This window comes from Perna viridis, chromosome 7, assembly GCF_037379345.1.
Source record: "Perna viridis isolate PV_CMFRI_1.1 ecotype Kerala chromosome 7, ASM3737934v1, whole genome shotgun sequence".
Lineage (NCBI taxonomy): Eukaryota > Metazoa > Mollusca > Bivalvia > Mytilida > Mytilidae > Perna > Perna viridis.
In genome coordinates, this window is record NC_142451.1 from 27,358 (window position 1) to 47,055 (window position 19,698).

At 34.3% G+C, this 19,698-nt stretch overlaps 1 long non-coding RNA gene across 2 annotated transcripts; it reads left to right on the plus strand.

Annotated features, from left to right (window-relative positions):
- The first annotated feature begins 10,582 nt into the window (after positions 1 to 10,582).
- Positions 10,583 to 19,451, plus strand: LOC148610838 (uncharacterized). 2 transcript variants are annotated; one of them, XR_015923963.1, is made up of 3 exons: positions 10,583 to 10,721; positions 11,977 to 13,764; positions 14,410 to 19,451. It is a non-coding gene; the product is annotated as an uncharacterized LOC148610838 (long non-coding RNA). The 2 variants fall into 2 exon arrangements; XR_015923962.1 differs by having other exon boundaries at positions 10,599 to 11,456.
- Positions 19,452 to 19,698: the final 247 nt, after the last annotated feature.

The window sequence follows — 19,698 nt, forward strand, 5'->3', positions numbered from 1 at the left end:
GCAGGACTCTAATTCGTACCGCTGTGATATCTATGGCAACACCGCCTGCACAAAGTCCATTACTCAGCCAGCTAGGCTATCTGTTCGTCGTAAAAGCAAAAAAAAATGTTGGGGATTTAATTTCATTTATTTCGTGGGTAGAACAAACCCACGAAAATGTATCTCCTAATATATATTTCAATTCTAAAAGCATTTACATGTATATAATATTGCCTCAAAACACGCAGCCGTAATTTACTTCACCTATGTGTGCGGTAGAGCGTGTAATACACAAAATTTGAAGTGTCAAGCCGTCCTCGAGCCCTTTGTCATTTAATTAACAGAAAATAAAAGATAATTAACAAAGGTGAAAACATTTCTCACTAATCCTTTAATCCTCTTGATCAACTGTTTGCAGATGGATTTCAAATCTTTCATAAATGGGCTTGGCATATTCAAAATATCGTTTTCATTAACTTAGACGGTGTCGTCGCCGATGTCATTATTTTAGAGACACCATTGATTGCACATTGCACATTGCAAACAGTTCTGAATTCAAAAGATAATCCTATATGTCTTGATGGAGTGAGAACTGTGCAGTGTATACGAAGACGGAAGGCAAATCAGACAGCTTGAATCAGAAGTACATTCCAATTTAAACAAAATTAATCGAGAATCCACAAAAATTTGTCAATATGAAATCAGATTCAAAGACAAAACCACGAAATTTTATACCCACGAAAATTTATGCTAATACAGTGCGTTGATTGATAAAATCTTACATGTAGATTTCCATTAATAGGTATTATGCTTTAATAATCAGATTCGATACTTGCAATTTTTAATGTCCACATGGGTTTTGTGATAAAATCACGTTCATATTCATTATACATGGTACATTGCAAAAGCTTTATTTATTGGTTTGGGAGTATGAAAATATTGCAATTTCATAAAATTGGGATAAAATTTCCAAATTGTCAGTTAATGAAGTTTTTTTTTTGCTATATCATCATATTACAGCCAATCTAAAATAACTTTTATTTTTATGTGAAAAATGTCCATATTTGTTGAATTAAGATGATTGTGGAGACATTTTCATTGTTCAAGGAGAATAAAAATATCAAAGTTTCAAAAAGTATTGATAAAAGTTCTGTATTTTGAAGTAATTTAGCTATTTCAACTATTTCGATACCATGATATTTGTCGGTTTTTATTATACATGGTACATTGCGAAAACATTTTCAATGATCTGAGAGTATGAAAATATTGAAATTTCATACTGTATGGCCAACATTTACTCAATTCCTTGTTCCAAGAGAAAAAAAATATCCAAATATTGGTATTGGTAAAAATACTCTATTTTGAAGTATTTAAGCTATACCATTTTATTTGTTTCACTGGTCTGGGAGTATGAAAACATTGATATTTCATAATGTTGGGGTTAAATATACACAATTTTGAGATAATCAAGTATTTTTGACTTAGTGGTACCAAATAATTGCTCTGAATATGAAAAGAAAGAATTTTGAAGTGAAAAAATGTCTATATTTGTTGAATGAAGATCATTGGGATTACATTTTCCTTGTTCAAGGAGAATGAAAATATCAAAATTTCATAACGTATTGGTAATTAAGCTATTTCAACTAATGCCATACCATCTTATTTGTTGGGGTTTAATGTCCGAGCAGCAATATTTCAGCTATATTCAGACAATGAACATGAAATGGATGATAAAATGAACATGAAATGAAAAAAAAGGATGGGTCACAAGGATAATAGGGTCGACAAATCTTGATTGCCACTGGAAAAAGGGGGGATGGGTAGGGTCGGGAAATTAAGCCTCCTGTGGCGGAGCCCTATGGTTCCTACTCCGGAAGAATACCACAGCAGGGTTCTTTAACGTGCGAGGAACGTGGCATCTTTCCCAACACGGTGCACCACTATGGTTTGCGGTCAGGTGTTCCGTATTATAGCCTGACAACCCCAGCATGTAACACGCCAGGGGTACCCCATTCCACCACCTGGGGCACACATCCCAGTTGCTCTGTGGGCAGAACGATACGACAAGCTTAGCGCTGCTGCAGGCCTATTCTTTTAACACCCGGACCTGCACGGGGCTAAAAATATACTGTACACGTGTTTAAAGGAGTAACCTCTGGTCAGCAGCATTAAAATCAAATATGTAGGAAGATCATAATCAAAACATTAGTTGTATAGAAGTACTCATAACCAAATCTATCGAAAGAGGAAGCCAAATCCATCACCAACAGGTTCTACCATATGCAATGTAAGGAATGAAACCTCGGTGTTTTACGTATTTTTAATTTTGAATACTGTAAGATTTTATAAATAGGGTAGATAAAATTTGATATTATTCGGGGTCATAATAATACTTCAATATAGTAACTGTTGCATTTTTTCTATGAAAAATGTTCATTTTTATTATACATGGTACATTGCAAAAACATTTTCTCTGGTCTGGGAGTATGAAAATATTGAAATTTCATAATGTTGGGGTAAAATATACACAATTTCTAGATAATCAAGTATTGTTGACTTAGTGGTACCAAATATTGCTCTGAATATGAATAGAAAGTACTTTTTTGTTTCCATATTTGTTGAATTAAGATCATTATTAAACACATTTTCCTTGTTCATGGAGAAAAGAAATATCAATATTTCAAAAATTATTGGTAAAAAATACTCTATTTTTAAGTAATTTACCTATTTCAAATAATGCGATACCATCGTTTTGTCCAAAAAAGAAAATAATGCATTTTTGATCTGAAAAATGTCCATTTGTATTATTATTGGTACATTGCAAAAACATTTTTTTTATTTGACTAGAGTATGAAAATATTGAAGTTTCAGAATATTGGGGTACAATTTCCAAACATTTAGTTAATTAAGTTGTTCTCAATCATATTGCTTTGAATATTAAATTACTACTTTTTTCTTGGAAAGTTATCCATATTTGTTGATTTAAGATCATGGTAAATATATTTTCCTAGTTCCAGAAGAATAAAAATATCAAAATGTCAGAAAGTATTGGTAAAAAATATTTTTGACTGATGCAATACCATCTAATTACTCAGTTTATGAAATGAAAACATTTTTGATGTGGCAAGGTATTTCTTTCTTGTATTGATATAATAATAGTTGAAGACGATTCTAAATACACATTTTCAAATTCTCAAAACAAATACTGTGTTACATATCTTTACTTCAATGCAACTTCTCCGTGAAATAGCAATGTGCTGTTATACTCATTATAGCTATTTTGATAAGATTAAGAAAGTATTTCAATATATTGACCTTATGCAAAGGGTATCTGATCTGTAGGTCATGACCAGTTGAACCGTACGCGCATCTATCCTGCACAGTTACCCTCGTTCCCTTCCGGTATGAGCGGTACCGGCATGCATCTTACTGCAGCTGCTAGATGCCTCTCGTCAGGTACATTCCCCCCAAAAAACGTTTTGTCCCCTTGAAACACTGTCTTATTAAAGAATAAAAGAATGCAAAAAGAAAGTTTGATTGAGTAATGATATTTTTGTTCCCATGTACTTTTAGCTTACTCTCTATCCCGAAAACAAGTTACCGAAGACCTTCTACGCAATCAAAAAACATAAATGATAATGAAATAATGATTCGTTCCATATACCAATTAGAAAGTTGTGTTAACTGTAATGTGCTACAATTGGATGACAACTCTTTATTCAGTTTTTTGTAAATAATTGCAAAGTAATATGGAATATAATTAAACAATATGAATAATAGCGAGGACAGTTCAAGCTACGACGAAGCCAGATCGTTGGCCGCAGAACGACAAGAACAAAATTCATTGCAAGTGATATGTCGCGGAGAGAATTCGATTATCTTGATCATCTTTCCTGCAATTTAATCTATTCTTTAAGATAGGGACTCCAAGCTAGAAAGACCCATTCATTATAACCTTGACAGGAGATGACAGGGAGAAACAAAACAAGTTCGAAAAAATGGATTGCGTTTATAATTTATTTGAGAAAAACGTCAAAAAAGAAATTCCCTGCCACACAATTTTAAAAGGCAGTAGCAACTATTCTTCGTGAGGAGAAACCTGAATTTGTACAAGTATAAGCCAAAGTCATTAGTCATAAAAAGCCACAGCAAACAAGTATCACGTACTTAAAAGAAGGAGTGTCATAGCACTCTACATGTCCTGAATTGAAGAATGTTTGAATGTTTGTCTATTAAGAAACCCCGTCTGGAAATTACTGAGGTATGTTGTGATAGATGTGAACAGTTCTAACCAGTTCAATTTCAGCCAAACAAAAAATGTAAAAAAAAGGAAAAACACTTATGAAATAAATTATCAATTTACACTAATAACAATTTTGGTGTTGTTATTTTCCTTCCTTTTTTGTTTTTCAGACCCTCTTTGACAGTTGTGAGTATAGAAGTTAAAAGTTTTGAAAGAGGTTTGGTGGTACATTTTGCAGATTGTAATAAAATGATCTACTATTGCTAGTTTCCCCGTAAAACTTGAGTCTAAAACTATAATTAGAAAAAAAATGACTTGTACTAGTAATACACGATCCTGAATTGAATACGTTGCACTAAGTGGTACATGTACGTATATTTGTCCCAAACTGTATTGACAATATGTATTTTTACATGTACGTAGCCAACTATCTATGGATCGTAGTTTTCATAAGAACAAAGGCGATGATTTTTATAGATTGTTTGTTTATTTGTTGGGGTTTAACGTCCGAACAGCAATATTTCAGCTATATTCAGACAATGAACATGAAATGGATGATAAAATGAACATGAAATGAAAAAAAAGGATGGGTCACAAGGATAATAGGGTCGACAAATTTTGATTGCCACTGGAAAAAGGGGGATGGGTAAGGTTGGGCAATTTAGCCTCCTGTGGCGGAGCGCAAAGGTTCCTACTCCTATCGAATACCATGCAGGGTTCTTTAACGTGCGAGGAACGTGGCATCTTTCCCAACACGGTGCACCACTATGGTTTGCGGTCAGGTTTTCCGTATTATAGCCTGACAACCCCAGCATGTAACACGCCAAGGGTACCCCATTCCACCACCTGGGGCACACATCCCAGTTGCTCTGTGGGCAGAGCGCCTAGCCCCCGGCTAGGTTTCTGAGCTCTATTTAGTCGCCTCTTACGACAAGCTTAGCGCTGCTGCAGGCCTATTCTTTTAACACCCGGACCTGCACTGGGCGATTTTTATTGAACCCACTCGCTCTACTATATTTGCCTATATATATATATGATTTTCGTGCAATGACTTTATGGTTATGGTTGATCAAATGTTATGAATTTTTTATATGATTTTAACTACTAATTATTTTTTTTGAAGTTTATTACCCCTACCATTTTAAAATTAGGGCCATCCATGTGACTGACATATACCACACTGTTATTTCTGTTAAAAAAAACTGAGAGCCCAGAATTTTACCAAGCTAACCTACATGTAGTGAAATGCCTAACATGACATAGTAAGATCAACATATCCATGCAAGTACAACTTCAAAGAAGAATATGTATATGACAATTATTGATTTCAGTAAATGGAGAAGTTTTCTGGACGATGCAAACACGTTAATCCTATCGGTGCACCTGGGTCATCCACTCAGTTTTAAGTGGAGTCCATGTTTCTCATTTACTGTTGTTACTTTGTATGTATAATTTTAGCTACTCTATGTTCTTTGTTGTGTATGTCTGCTTTATATGTCTGGTCTTTGTCCCTGGATCACATTCCTTTGATTTCCGCTAGAATATTGGTTCCATTGGTTATTCTTTCAAGACAAAATGTATGTACGTTCAAATTTGCTCTTTGGGCAATACCAGTCTGCGTCCATACTTGCTCCTCGGGCAATACCAGTTTGTGAAGTACCCATGTCCATCCCTTTATACATGAACCTCACAAATAATACAAAGGATTAATAGATTACTAGAAACATGAAAAAGGTTATTGTTGACTATATTACCCAAGGCTGTATGATCAGGATTTCCACTTTTTGGAGAGCTTTCTTATCTTTATATTGCTACAATAACACAAATAAAAAGTCATGGAGGGTGGAGTTGTGAGTTTAGAGTTAATACCGATTTTGAAAATTCTTTTAAGGTATATGAAGAGGAAAATTATAAAGCTATTGAAGAAGACGAACGCCCCGCGACGAAAAATTCAATCAAGCTAAAGAGTAATCAAGGGAACCAAGGTTATAGCGGTAATCAAAAAAATGTAATCCAGGGACAAAGACCAGACATGGATAACAGACACACACAACAAAGAACATAAAGTAACTCAAATCATACACACAAATAACAAAAGTAAATGAGCAACTCGGACTAAAACTGGGATTATGGACCAGGTGTACCGGTAGGGTAAGCGTCCTCTCCTTTTCTAGAAACACCCGCCGAGTTGCTCATCAAATCCGGGGTAGACAAACGAGAAAAGGCAAAGTATGACCCTTTGAATAAATCAGTTTTCATGGTGCTGATGGATACATCATAACGATCCACGAGTTCACGATGACGACCATAAAACTTCTGTAGTGATGACTTCAATCTTATAGCAACATACGCATTCAAGACCGAAGACTCTGTTGGTTTTTTTTTCACTTCGAAGTTGAAGACGATTTCATGTACATGCTAATTGAGATATCTTTAAACACACAACTTCGTGATCTTTAGTCTCTTTTCAAATAATTTGATTCTATATTTTTTTCTTGTTCTGGCATGAATTAATTTTGTATAAATCATACCATTTATGTTTTTCTTAAATGAGTTTTAATCATTTTTTTATCATTTGATAATTGGTATACACTTTACTTTTACACATTTTAGTTTTTCCATATTATTTTATTTTACTTCAATTTTCTATCTTTTCCGTGTAATAAAATGTTGTGTTTATTGTTTTTAAAGAATGTCAACAAAAAGTTCTTCTTGAAAAAGTAAAGGTTCTTTATGAGTGTTTAATAAAACTGTTATTGTAGATTTATTCAACATATCGTGATATCGCCGGGTCAGTACCTTTGTTCTATATTGCGCTTTGCAAAATATGATGGAACGACTTTCAGACAACAAGATGTATAAAAGCTAAAATCCAGCGTAATAAGCCCAAATAATGTTTTCGTCCCTTATTTTCCTAAAATCTTCGATATTTTGTCCATAAAGGAAACTGCTATGCCTACGAATATCAACTACAATTACAATTTCCAAAGCGCGCTAAATACTGGGAAATCCATTTTCTTTTAACGTTGTACAGATCTCTTAGGGTTATCATGCTGGATTTTTCGAACTTCCTCCACGTGTCTTAAAATATTAAGTGCTAACTTTTACAGAAGATAGATTTTCTTAGGAACAACATTTTCTTTGTAGTTTTCACTATCATTTTATTTTTAAAACTTCCTCGTAAAGTTCAATATTTATTTTAAACTTGGCGTCTTTGTTGGGAGCATGGACCAGGTGCACCGGTAGGGTAAGCGTCCTCTGCTTTTCTAGAAACACCCGCCGAGTTGCTCATAAAAAGTCAAGTCCGGGGTAGACAAACGAGGAAAGGAAAACTATGACCCGTTGAATAAACCGGTTTTCAAGGTGCTGATGGATACACCATAACGATCCACGAGTTCATGATGACGACCATAAAACTTCTGTAGTAATGACTTATGGCTTATTTGTTAGAGTTCTAATGCGATACAAAAAGTCTGCGTAATTTCGGCAAGCTCTTGCATAACGTATGAGTTATGATATGAACACTCCATATGCAGCTGGTGAAGGGATGTTGCCACAGATGAAAGGAAAATTGCCAATTTTGAATGAAATGTCATCACGTTTGTCGTAAAGTTTGGTCAATAGTTTTCCTTTACCATCGATTTCTATGTGTAGTTCAAGATATGAGGCCGACTTTACAGTGTCTGTAGTATCCTTCATCTCAAGTTCTTTGGGGTAGATGCGATGTATCAAATCCCCGAAATTAGGATTGTTTAAAGATAATACGTCATCTATATAGCGGAAACTGAGATTAAAGGATCTAGCTAAATGATATTCTTTCTTTCGGATCAGATCAGCTATAAAGTAAGCTTTATAAGAGTGAAGGAATAGGTCAGCAAGTAAAGGAGCACAATTTGTTCACATTGGGGTACCCCATTCCACCACCTGGGACACACATCTCAGTTGCTCTGTGGGCAGAGCGCCCTAGCCCCCGGCTAGAGTTCCGAGGACTATTTAGTCGCCTTTTACGACAAGCTTAGCGCTGCTGCAGGCGTATTCCTTAACACCCGGACCTGCACGGGGCCGACAGTTTGTTGAAAAGCACGTCCACCACACTGGACAAATATGTTGTCGATTAAAATTCCAGCATTTTGTAAACATCTCCCTCTGTATATTTGGAAGATTACACTTAATCAAAATAAATTATAAGATAAAATCATTTTTTTTGTGCAAGTGTAAGAACACAAAAAAAATGTTTTTGCGCATTGCCTGTCTCTATAATCTAAATCAACAGTTTGTTTATGATTTAACTGTAGTCACATGTCTTATTTAACGAAGTTACTCTGAATCCCCGTCCCTGTAAGTTCAAGTAGAGAAGTCAATAGGCATTAGAGTTATTAAATATTTAGAATTAGTTCGACAATGTGTTGTTTTGAATATGTCTAATGTCTAATAACTTGCAATGGTTTAGGAATTTTTTTTCTATTTTTGTTTAATTTTTGTTTATGTTTTGTTTTGTTTTGTTTTTTGTTTTTTTTTTGTAATTTTCAAAAAGAGAGCATGATGATGTTTTTAAAAGCAGCGGGGTTGCTTCTAATGAACAGGTTGGCTGACGTTAAGCTTGATATTTGTTTGCTTCTTTGGTTGGGGTGGCTGGAGAACAATTCTGATTGTGTACGATAACGCTCTGTTAACCTTTTAAGAGACTTGTATTAAACCCATGTTTTAAGCCTGTGACTGTGTGAAGTTGAGAGAAAACAGTTTAAGGACACTTGATACACGGAAAGACTGAGAAACATTCTCCCGAGACCTATCTAGAAACACATTGTTGGCACAAGGTTTGCAGAACCACATATATCAATCTTATGCTGGTAAACTATATTTGTGTCAAATTGTAAAATTGAGTCCACGAATCACAGTGAGAAAAATCCATGGAAAGGATGAATTATAAATGGTTTTGGCTAACTCGTAAAAGCTCGCTGTTTTAGACCTAGTTACAGTTGTGTACTGCTCGGGGAAATACACGTTCGGCATGGTCAATAACTGTCTCATTTAGCAACTTCATATTTGGACATTATATATCATTCTTACAGTTCGTCTTTTAGAGGGCAACATAACAGTCTTGCCAGAACGCCTGTTTGATAATATACATGTACAGGAACAATTTTGTGCTTCGTCGGCACTTTTTGTATGTAATAAATGGGTTTTAGCACAGTTCTTCTTACATATTGTAATAAATTAAATTTATTTAAAAATAAAGAGGAACAAATCTATAGTTCAGACTTTCTATGATGAACATCATATCAATAATCAATTTTGCAAGGTTCATAAAATAAGCGCTGAAAAAGAAAAAACAATGTATTCATTTATATTTGATATTGATTACGTAACATATGGACATTTTAGTAAATGAAAACAGGATTTATTTTTTATGTTCGGTTTCCACAGGTCCTTTTCTCTGAAGCGTTTAATTTTCTTATCCAATCCAACTATAAAGTTATTATGAACAATTACAGTGCCGTTTTTTCTGACACCCTTGAAAAAAATATCCCCCGAAGGAAATTTTTCACGAGATAATCCAACAAAATCCATGTTTAATTGGTGTACTAATTTATTAAAGACAGGCTGATTCAATTGTGGCTTTTGTAATTCGAAAGTCCATTTCGATAGTAAAGCCTTTGTCTTATTAGTGGGCTTTAATGCCATAAATCCGGTACAATTTACCTTATTGGTATCCATGTTTACCCACATATCAAAGGAACCGTTGAAATATGGTCTTGGGTCCTTTAGCCAGACGGTATCAATATCACTATAAATTATGTTTTTGTCTAAATTTATTTGAGACAAAATATAAGATGCTCTATTACTGACCAATTTTTTGTAGCCAGGCGTTTTGTATGATAGTGCAGAGGCTATATCCAGTTTATTGTTTGATTTAATAACCCTTGCAAACGGAAGTGATCTGTATTCATTGAATACATAATCGTCTTCCGCTATCAGTAGTAAAGGTATTGAAATATTTAGTCTGCAAAAATAAAAGAGCCAATTCGCAAACATTGTTCTAAATCCTTTTGAAACAGTCACCAAGACAGTCCAGTTAGAATCACAGGGAGTAATGTTTTTCTTTAGGTTAGATTCATACAAAAGTTTTTTTTTGTATAGCTCCATTTGTCGAATTATATTCGTAGATTCTTTTTTTTCTATACAGGAAAGAAAGTGATTTTTAAAGTATACCAATACTAGAATTAAAAAGACTAAAAGAATTCGATACTGTAATGAGGATTTTCCCATTATATTAATCAACACTTTCAAAAATTCTAAGAACGTAAAATCATTAATGCGTATTGTTTTTACTTCAAGAATAAAACAAGAATATGTTAAATAACATTGTAAGCAAGAGTAATCCAGGGAACCAAATGGATACACCGTAACGATCCATGATGACGACCATAAAACTTTTGTAGTGATGACTTCAATCTTATAGCAACATAACCCTGTTCCAAAAGCCCATTTGTTAGAGGTTTTGCACGATACAAAAAGTCTGCATAGTGTCGGCAAGCTCTGGCATAACCTATGAGTTGTGATATGAACACTCCATACGCAGGTGCTAGAGGAATGTTGCCACAGATGATAGGATAATTGCCAATTCGGAATGAAAAGATCATATATTTGCTCACGTATAATCTTTTCAAAGATACAGTCTGTACAAAAAAATAAACAAATCAAAACAGAACTCTTAACCAATATTTAAAAAACAATAGTGTTCTAATGTCCTTCTAGATCTTTTATTTCTAGGGTGACTGATTATGACAAGGTTGGACAAGAGTATTATAGATAATATAATTTTCCGCCATATACATGGTGCTTTTACATGAAATCATAGAATTTGGGATTTTATACATTGCATATATCCTGAAAATCGTACAGAAAGAGATAATGCAAACATTATGAAGGAAGTCGAATATTTTAATATACACTTAAAAATCCATAGAAAAGAAACAATTGGCAAAAATGACTCTTTCGTCGACTTGCCTTTCATCTGTGCAAACATGCTTTCAGTACCTGCAGATGATGTTTTCAAAATTAATGTGTTTTTCTAGAGCTGTCCTAAACTATTCATGACGATTTTTTGCACAATTATCAATACAACAATTTAATGGTCATTATAATTAATAACTTATACATCGTTATTGCTTGTTCACTGTGTTATTGTTATCCTTTTTCGTCTATCCCGAAAGAGACGTTTTGTTATGAGGTATGAGTTTGCTGGTTCTCTTAAAAAAGAACACGCTTACACTGCCGGTGCACATAATCAATGTTCCCAGTTACATACAAAGGCCTCTTGGTTGTTCATTTAATTTTGCTTCTTTAGCCGTGTCACCTTTTAAATGTATTGTTCTTAATTGTTTTGATTATACATTTGTACAGACTATTGACTATCACTATTTTGTTTTAGATTTCCGTAAAATCCAGATTTGATAATCCTTTCTTTTTGCTGTACGAAAATGTTATTTGAATCGACGTCCATTACGGAGAAAAAAGTTTTCGTGTATTTTTGCATTTTAATTAATTTTTAAACCCGGATTGAAGAATCCCAGTAAAGACAATAATAATAGAATTAAGATATACTCCGTTTTGATCTTCACGAATTGTTCATTAAACGATATTGAACAATACAATACACTATATGTTTGTTAAATAGGTTACCAGCACTATTATTTGCCATTGCATGCACACGTGTATTTTATATTTCACTATTAATTGTTTACTTTCAGTTAAAAAGTGGTTGAATAAGAGCCATTACATGCGTCGAAGGCAAACCCATGTATGACATGACATATACCTCAATGCCTTTACAGGAGTATCACCAACTGCTACTTAGAATAGGTGCACCAATCAAGAGTGATGGACGTCGACGAATAACTTTTCGTGCTTCAAATGGCGACAAAAAATCGACATATTTTCGGCATACTAACATCGGCACCCGAGTTTGTTCTAATTTTAAATACAAAAGAGTGCTTGGATTGAAATTATTGTCCCGTTCATTTTTATGTGTATTATGCTTGTAAGTATTCATCGTTTGGCACTAGAAAACAGTAAGACAGTTTAAAATAAAATTGTCATGAACTGTATAAACACAATAAGATATTGATCTGTGTCAGTGATGAAGTGCATCCATCGAATATATGAAAACTATTCATTAAAGGCATAAATTGTGAAGGGCACCTTGTCTCTGTGGCAGACATCAGAAGTTGATACTTTTCTCCCTAACACTCTTCGTCCCTGACGAGGTAAATAAAGCTGAAAATATGGGCTCATCTTCTTTAATGTTTTTTACGTTTAATTTATAGCTTATATGTATGTAGCCCTTTTTTTGTCTTAAACGTGGTTTACTTATTGTTCACTTATTCATTATTCTTATAAACAAAATGACAACTGACAAACAATTGTATTGCTTGGCAAGTATAAACAGTCGACAGGGCTCTTCGAAAATCTAATAATGTTTATTTATTTGGGCCCAGGTTTATAGGTCCTACCTTGATTACTATAGTAAACAAATTAAGGAAAATTAAATCAATAATTTGTGTCATGAGACCGAATATAGAAGTAGTTGTCACATACCATTGTGAATGTACCAAATTATGAAAAGAAAACCGTATTTTTTTTCATGTTTTACAACATAAATTTTATTCTGGCTTGCCTTGTAGTATTTTTGAGTTAAATATAAACAAACAAAAAGGAACTAGTTTTTTTTCTGGAATAAGTACGCTATCGTCCCAAAGCGTCAAGTCGAATTGTTCATTTATCACAAAAGTTTATGGTCTTCATTACGAACTCGTGAATCGTTACGATGTATCCATCTGCACCATGAAACGTGATTTGTTCAATGTGTCATAGTTTTCCTTTCCTCTTACGTCTATCCCAGAATTTGACTTTTAATGAGCAATTCGATGTTTCTAGAAAACAAACAGAGGACGTATCTGGTCCACTTCCGGTACATCTGGTCGATGCTTCCAGTTTTTAGTGGAGTCCGAGTTTACACATTTACATCTGTTACTTTGTATATTATTTTGGATATTTTATTTTCTTTGTTGCATTTGTCTGTTTTCCAATGTTTTCGTTTCTGGATGACATTCGTTAGATTTCCGCTAGTATCTCGGTTCCCTTTGTTTACTCTTTAAGCTATTTTTGATAGAATTTAGAAAAATAATTTTGTTTTATATATAACATTATTATACCTATATTTACTTGTCAGGCAAACTTATTGTCTTTATAACTGTATTATAAGGGACGTCAGGATTTTTTATCCTAAGACCAGAGAATTGTACTTGTCATTTATTGTAATTGTTTTATTGGCTATCAGGAATTTCTGAATCCTACTCTTGTCTGCCACTGGCTGTCAGGAAATTTCAGAATATATAAATACAGAAATCTCAGTTTAATGGCGGATAACTCGACGAGTACCTCTCACAAGATGCCCAACTAAATACGCTTGCCAAATATTGAGAAAGAAATATAGACAGTGTCCAAAGTTGATCGTACCAAGCAGTGCACATTGGAAGGTAAATATTAGTTACACAGATTATGTAGTTTAAGTTATAATAAGAAATATGGGTAAGACGTTATAATTCCAGGCAGTTATCACCCACCACACTGAGAATCCAAATGTCATGCATTGTTTACAAGTACTTGTTATAAATGACTATAAATATTCTCGCATATGGTGCTATGAAAGAATATGAAAAAAATAAGTTGTTCTTAAGTATTTAATAGTGTTTTGCTTATCATAATGATCCTGACAAATAAAAGAGCAAATAAAAAGATGTGTCAACTGAACGGTACCGCTACTGTCGCCAGGCGAGCTCCGTTCGTGTTATTACTTGTGTCAGATGTGGGGTGTACCAAAAAGTACCATATCATCCAGAAATCTTATCCATGTCCAGTTTCGCAGTTTTCGAGATAGCAAATCCATTTAGGGTACGAAGTGGGGTGAACATTTTATTTAAAGAAAGATGTTTTTATAGTAACGTTCCCAGTTAAAGTGTAGGTTCGCGATTTTTTTCAAATTTTGTTTTGCATTTGAAGCAATATATTGACCAATAAAAACCAACTCTTACACCTCAAATATTTATAGTAGGCATAAAATTGGTATCGAAATATCAGATTTTTTTATTACGGTACTACGGAGGTCATGTAATTGGTTACAGGTGGCGTTATAATCGCAATCGATTGTGGGTGTTGTCCTTGATATACCGCAGTGCCAAAAATCGAAGTGACTCAATATACACCGGTTAAGTCAATTACAATATGCCGTGCAAGTTTGTTTCAGGCTTGGTGGCTCTTGTAAAAGTCGTTATCATCCCTTGCCAAAAAAAGAAGTTTTCACGATGTGAGGAATGTTTGGTAAACATAAATTTCCCTATGACAGCTTCAACATACAACGTGCAACATAAGTCAGCTTAGTCTGCGAAGATCACTTTGAAGAAAACTGCTTTGAAAGACATCTGTTTTTCAATTGTATTTGTATTTTTCCAGCTGTTCTTTAAAACAATCGTTATCAATCATAATTTTAAACTTTTATGGTTGTGTTGCTATTGATGTCAAAGTGGTACGAGTTCGAGTCCTGTGGATGGAACGGTTAAAGATTTGCATAGCAAATTTGACAATTCTAGCATCGTTTGGAATTGTTCAGACCTTTCTATGCTAACTGTATCTTCCCTGTATCAATTTGAGCCGATGGAGCAGTGCATCGAATAGAGTCGTCACATTCTGATACGTTGTATAATATTGCTTTGTTCTGAAATGCATCATTAATTTGATCCTCTATCCTACATAATGACACCTATATGAACTGTCCCGTACTACCACACATCGTGTACGAAGTTACAGCCCTATATTTATTCTACGAGGTGGAATGACACGGCCAACGAAAGCTATATTTTTATATAACCTAGCTGGCCGAGCGGTCTGGGGCGCTAGACTTTGTGCCGGCGGTGTTGCTATAGATGTCACAGCGGTACAAGTTCAAGTCCCGCGGAGAAACGACCAAGAATTTGTATTGCAATTGTTGGACAGAAATTACAGTGAATAGAGTGATGATGGTATGAGTTATTCAAATATTTATAGATTTAAACATGCATTTCTGTCAAAATTCTTCAATATTTGATTTACAAAATATATGAATGGCTTCATTTGAAATCTCCATTATGGTTAGAATTTATTGTATCAAATGTAAAAGTTGTTAGTATAAATATAATGTGGTTGGCGGAGTCGTAAACACTCATTTAGTTTACAAAAGTTACTCTAAGCGTTTTCCAACATGCATTACACATAATATATCACATATAGCAAAGCAAAGTTACATATAAAATGCAGTATATAAAAATCATTATGAGATCAAGAACTATATGTAATATGAAAGGCAAGACCAAGAAACCTAATGGAAAAAGGTAGTTAAATAAAAATAAATTATTACGGAATGAAAATAAATTTTACGATGTCTGAATAAAATATTTATACGAGACTTAGAAGGTTGATAATGATTGTTAAAATACTCCGAATTACTATCTAAGAAATTGTTCATGCTTTACCATTGTCAAAATATATGGATACTAAAATGGATAGAAAGTGAATTTACACTTAAGAATCTTTATATGCAAGTATAAAAGATGTGTTTTGAGAGTTCTCTTTAACCGTCTCTCACCGAATGTCTTGGTGCGAATGCGAGGTTGCACAAATAAAGCACAGTTCTATGATCGCATCGACCGTGTTGGTTGGTAGACATGAACTGTAAATAAGTCCGTGCATTATCGTGAGACATTTAAAAACGAACATTATAATTTTATACTGACACCGGTAGTGCACATGTATACTTAGCAAGTGGAGAGTAACAAACATAGGGTGATGTGATCATGTTTCATAGGTCTATATATATTATGAGCTGCTGTTTTCTGAACACGCTGTAATTTGTTAGTTAAGTTGGCTGGCATTTCATTCAACATCGCTTCCATAGTCTAATATGGAAGTGACTAGCGAGTTTGTTAAAAATTTACATGCATCGTCCGTTTTATGTGGGCGTATGCGTCCAAAATTTCGAATGTGGAAGAAGCTCAATTCAGCGGTTGTACTTATTTGCTTCTCCATATTGGGTGTCGAATATAACCAAGGTTTCTGACACAGGAAACATCGCTGACAACGGTACTATCGAAAGAAAGATGGCAAATTGAAAAGTCATTCACTCCGTGTTTAGGGCCGAAAACAATCAATTCGATCACTTGATTCAGTTTGAGAAGATTCATTGCATTCAGTCACGGATATATTCCAGACATGCTTCAATGCGATTTGGTATGTTCGTCCAGCTATCTAGCGGTTCAATCACAAGATATACTCGAGTATCGTCTGCATAACAGTGGTATTTAACACCAAATTTGACCAATCGGTTTCGGGAAAATAAAATAAAATAAAGTATATATCCAAACACAGATCCTTGAGGCACACGGTATTTGAAATGCATTTCATTCGAATAGATGGATCCAATGGCGACACGTTGTGAACGATTTGTCATATCGTTTATCTACAGTATGGCAAACGATATGAAGTTGCAATCTCCCAGATGAGACAAGCTTTCTTCAATTAGGTTCGACATTTCACTGGATCGACTACCTACCAAACTTGACACCAATATCCACAGTAAAGTACGTAGCTCTGGCACAAGTGAAAGAATCAAGGTCAAAGGATTCACAACGGTTTTCAATCGTTGATCACACTGCTATCCTAAGAGTTCACTGACATTTTTTTAAATTTTTTTACATGCCTATGTCTGGAAAGATAAGATTTATTTATCCTCAACAAGAAGTGGATGTGTTTGATATTGATTTTTTTTTTCAAATTGAAGCACATTCTAAAATTTTCAATCAAAAAACGATATTGCAGAACATCGAGATTGAGAACTTCAAGGCTAAACCACCTGACAGTTCTTGCAAAAACTCTCCATTCAAATTTGGTCCTTCCGGTCACGTTGTCGCGGGAGATTTAACCATCACCGAAAACGAATATCTGCGTAATATCCTTTCTAAAGGTCCCAAGTACCGTGAACCACGCTCCATAAATTGGAATTATATTTTGAAAGTTCTTATGGATGCCGTGAAGGACTATGGAAGAAAATGGATACATCGAGAAGACATTGATTCTGTCAGAGTGGGTATAGGCCGTGAGATCTTTACTTTTGAAACGAATGGTAGGCCACTGAGTATCAATGCCATAGTTTTCAAAGATCCCGATGTAGCAAAGCCATTGCCTACTATACATGACAAATATGTTGTCGTACCAGCTGGCAAAGCCAAAAACAATATTTGTTATGTATGCAAATCGTTTTACATCCAATGTTTATTATCAGAAGAAGACGTAGAAGGTGATAGTAGTGATAAGACCTATACTGCCACCACACACTCCGAAGAAGAGATAGTTGAAAACCATAAATCTGTGATATCTTCTATTGACCTCTCTAGCGAGAACAATGATTGTGATTTACCGTCTATGTACCGGATTCCTAAAGGAATTCATACAAACAAGTTACATAGCTGGATCTGCAAAATGCACCACCAAAAATCTTTCAAAACTTTTAACTTCAATACCAACAGCTATTAAAGAAGGTTTGCAGTCCTACCACAACACTTGTTACTCCCGTGGTGGTATTAATTCAATGTGGATCCTAAAAAAATCGAAAGATCTTCTGGAGACCATCAGTTTAAGATTATTATCAGTATATATTAGCATTAAAAGAAAATTAAATGTTTTTGTAGGATAATTACTCCCCCAGTTATTGTTTGTTGAAGTATTAAAAGTAATTTGGAATATTTTAAATTTTATTGCATTTTGTCTTTTATGATATATGGAAGCGATAAGAAGTGAGTTGATATCATGATTCCATATCAGAGAGATATTTGACTTGATGGTTATATCAGTCCTATCGATTTAGTTTTGTTCACCAGATAGGGTGTTTTGATGTAAATAGTCGCACGATGTATTCAAACTGTGCATTACCAAAAATAATAAGCATTGAAATCTTTTCGATCTATTTCGGAGTACATCGAGGGTAAAACTTAATTTGAACACAAAGGAAATGGACCTATTGTGTGGAACGTCGTACATTGTACCATCGTGTTTGTACGTTCAGAGAGATATACATTTTATTTTTTTAAATCTTCAAGTAAAGTTAGGCTTTATATCAATTTTTATCGCACGATTTATTGCTTTTGGATATTAAATTCAAGATCAAATTACAGCGGTTCAAAAAAATAAATGATCGTCGTGTTTGTTTTATGGTGAATTATTGTTACCTTCATCTAACATTTTCAAATTTGGATAAATTGTTTCAACTACTTCGAAGTTATTTACTAGGTAACATCATAGGGTTCGGTTTAATTTTGCCAAAGTGTTTATAGTGTTTGACATGAGTCGGCGAGCTTCATAATTGTTGCTAAATAATTTTCAGATTATACTGACAAGCAATATCGCGGGCTCGGTACATTTATTTTTTTATCAATTTCATACCGGATTACCTCACGTGATTTCGTGACGTATTTTTAGGGTATAGCCACTTCTAGATTCTATAGAAACGTTGTAAAGAAAATAGATCGACGCATTTTATTTTACTATTTTTGAAGTACATTTCATTTTATTAGACATTGATCCTAGAAAAATTAAGCATTCAACTCAGAAAAAGTAGCATCGCATTCGTTGAGCAGAGTTAAGATTAGCAATTGATTTAAAACTTCCTGTGCATGAACGTGATGACTATGAAGAGTTAGAAATAAGCATCCGATCGGTTATTGACAAAGCAACTACGAACACCTATAATTTCACCTGATATTAATCAGCATTGGAATGATGATATTTAACTTTAACTTTCGATTGAAATGGGTGACATAATGGTTAAGTTATTACGAGGATGTGGCTGGTCCATCAACAGGTTAAAGTACCATAAATAAGACAATGGTCATTTGTTCTATCAGTGTATTCATTTTAGTGATATAATGCTGCATCCAATTCATTCCTTCATTTATGTAAAATGCTTTTGTCTTCCTGAAAAAAAAAGACAGCAGATCCCTACATCACATGGGTTTGTTTAAAATACCGGAAGTATCCAGTCAGGAGGCTGTACTTGTTTTGCGTAAAGTAGTTTATTTTCTTATCACTCACAAACAAAAGGATAATAAGGAGTAATCAAGGGAACCAAGGTTATAGCGGTAATTAAAAGAATGTAATCCAGGGACAAAGACTAGACATGGAAAACAGCATACACAACAAAGAACATAAAGTAACTAAAATCATACATACAAAGTAACACAAGTAAATGAGCAACTCGGACTCCACTAAAAACTGGGAGCATGGATCAGGTGCATCGGTAGGGTAAGCGTCCTCTGCTTTTCTAGAAACACCCGCCGAGTTGCTCATAAAAAGTCCAGTCCGGGGTGGACAAACGAGGGAAGGAAAAC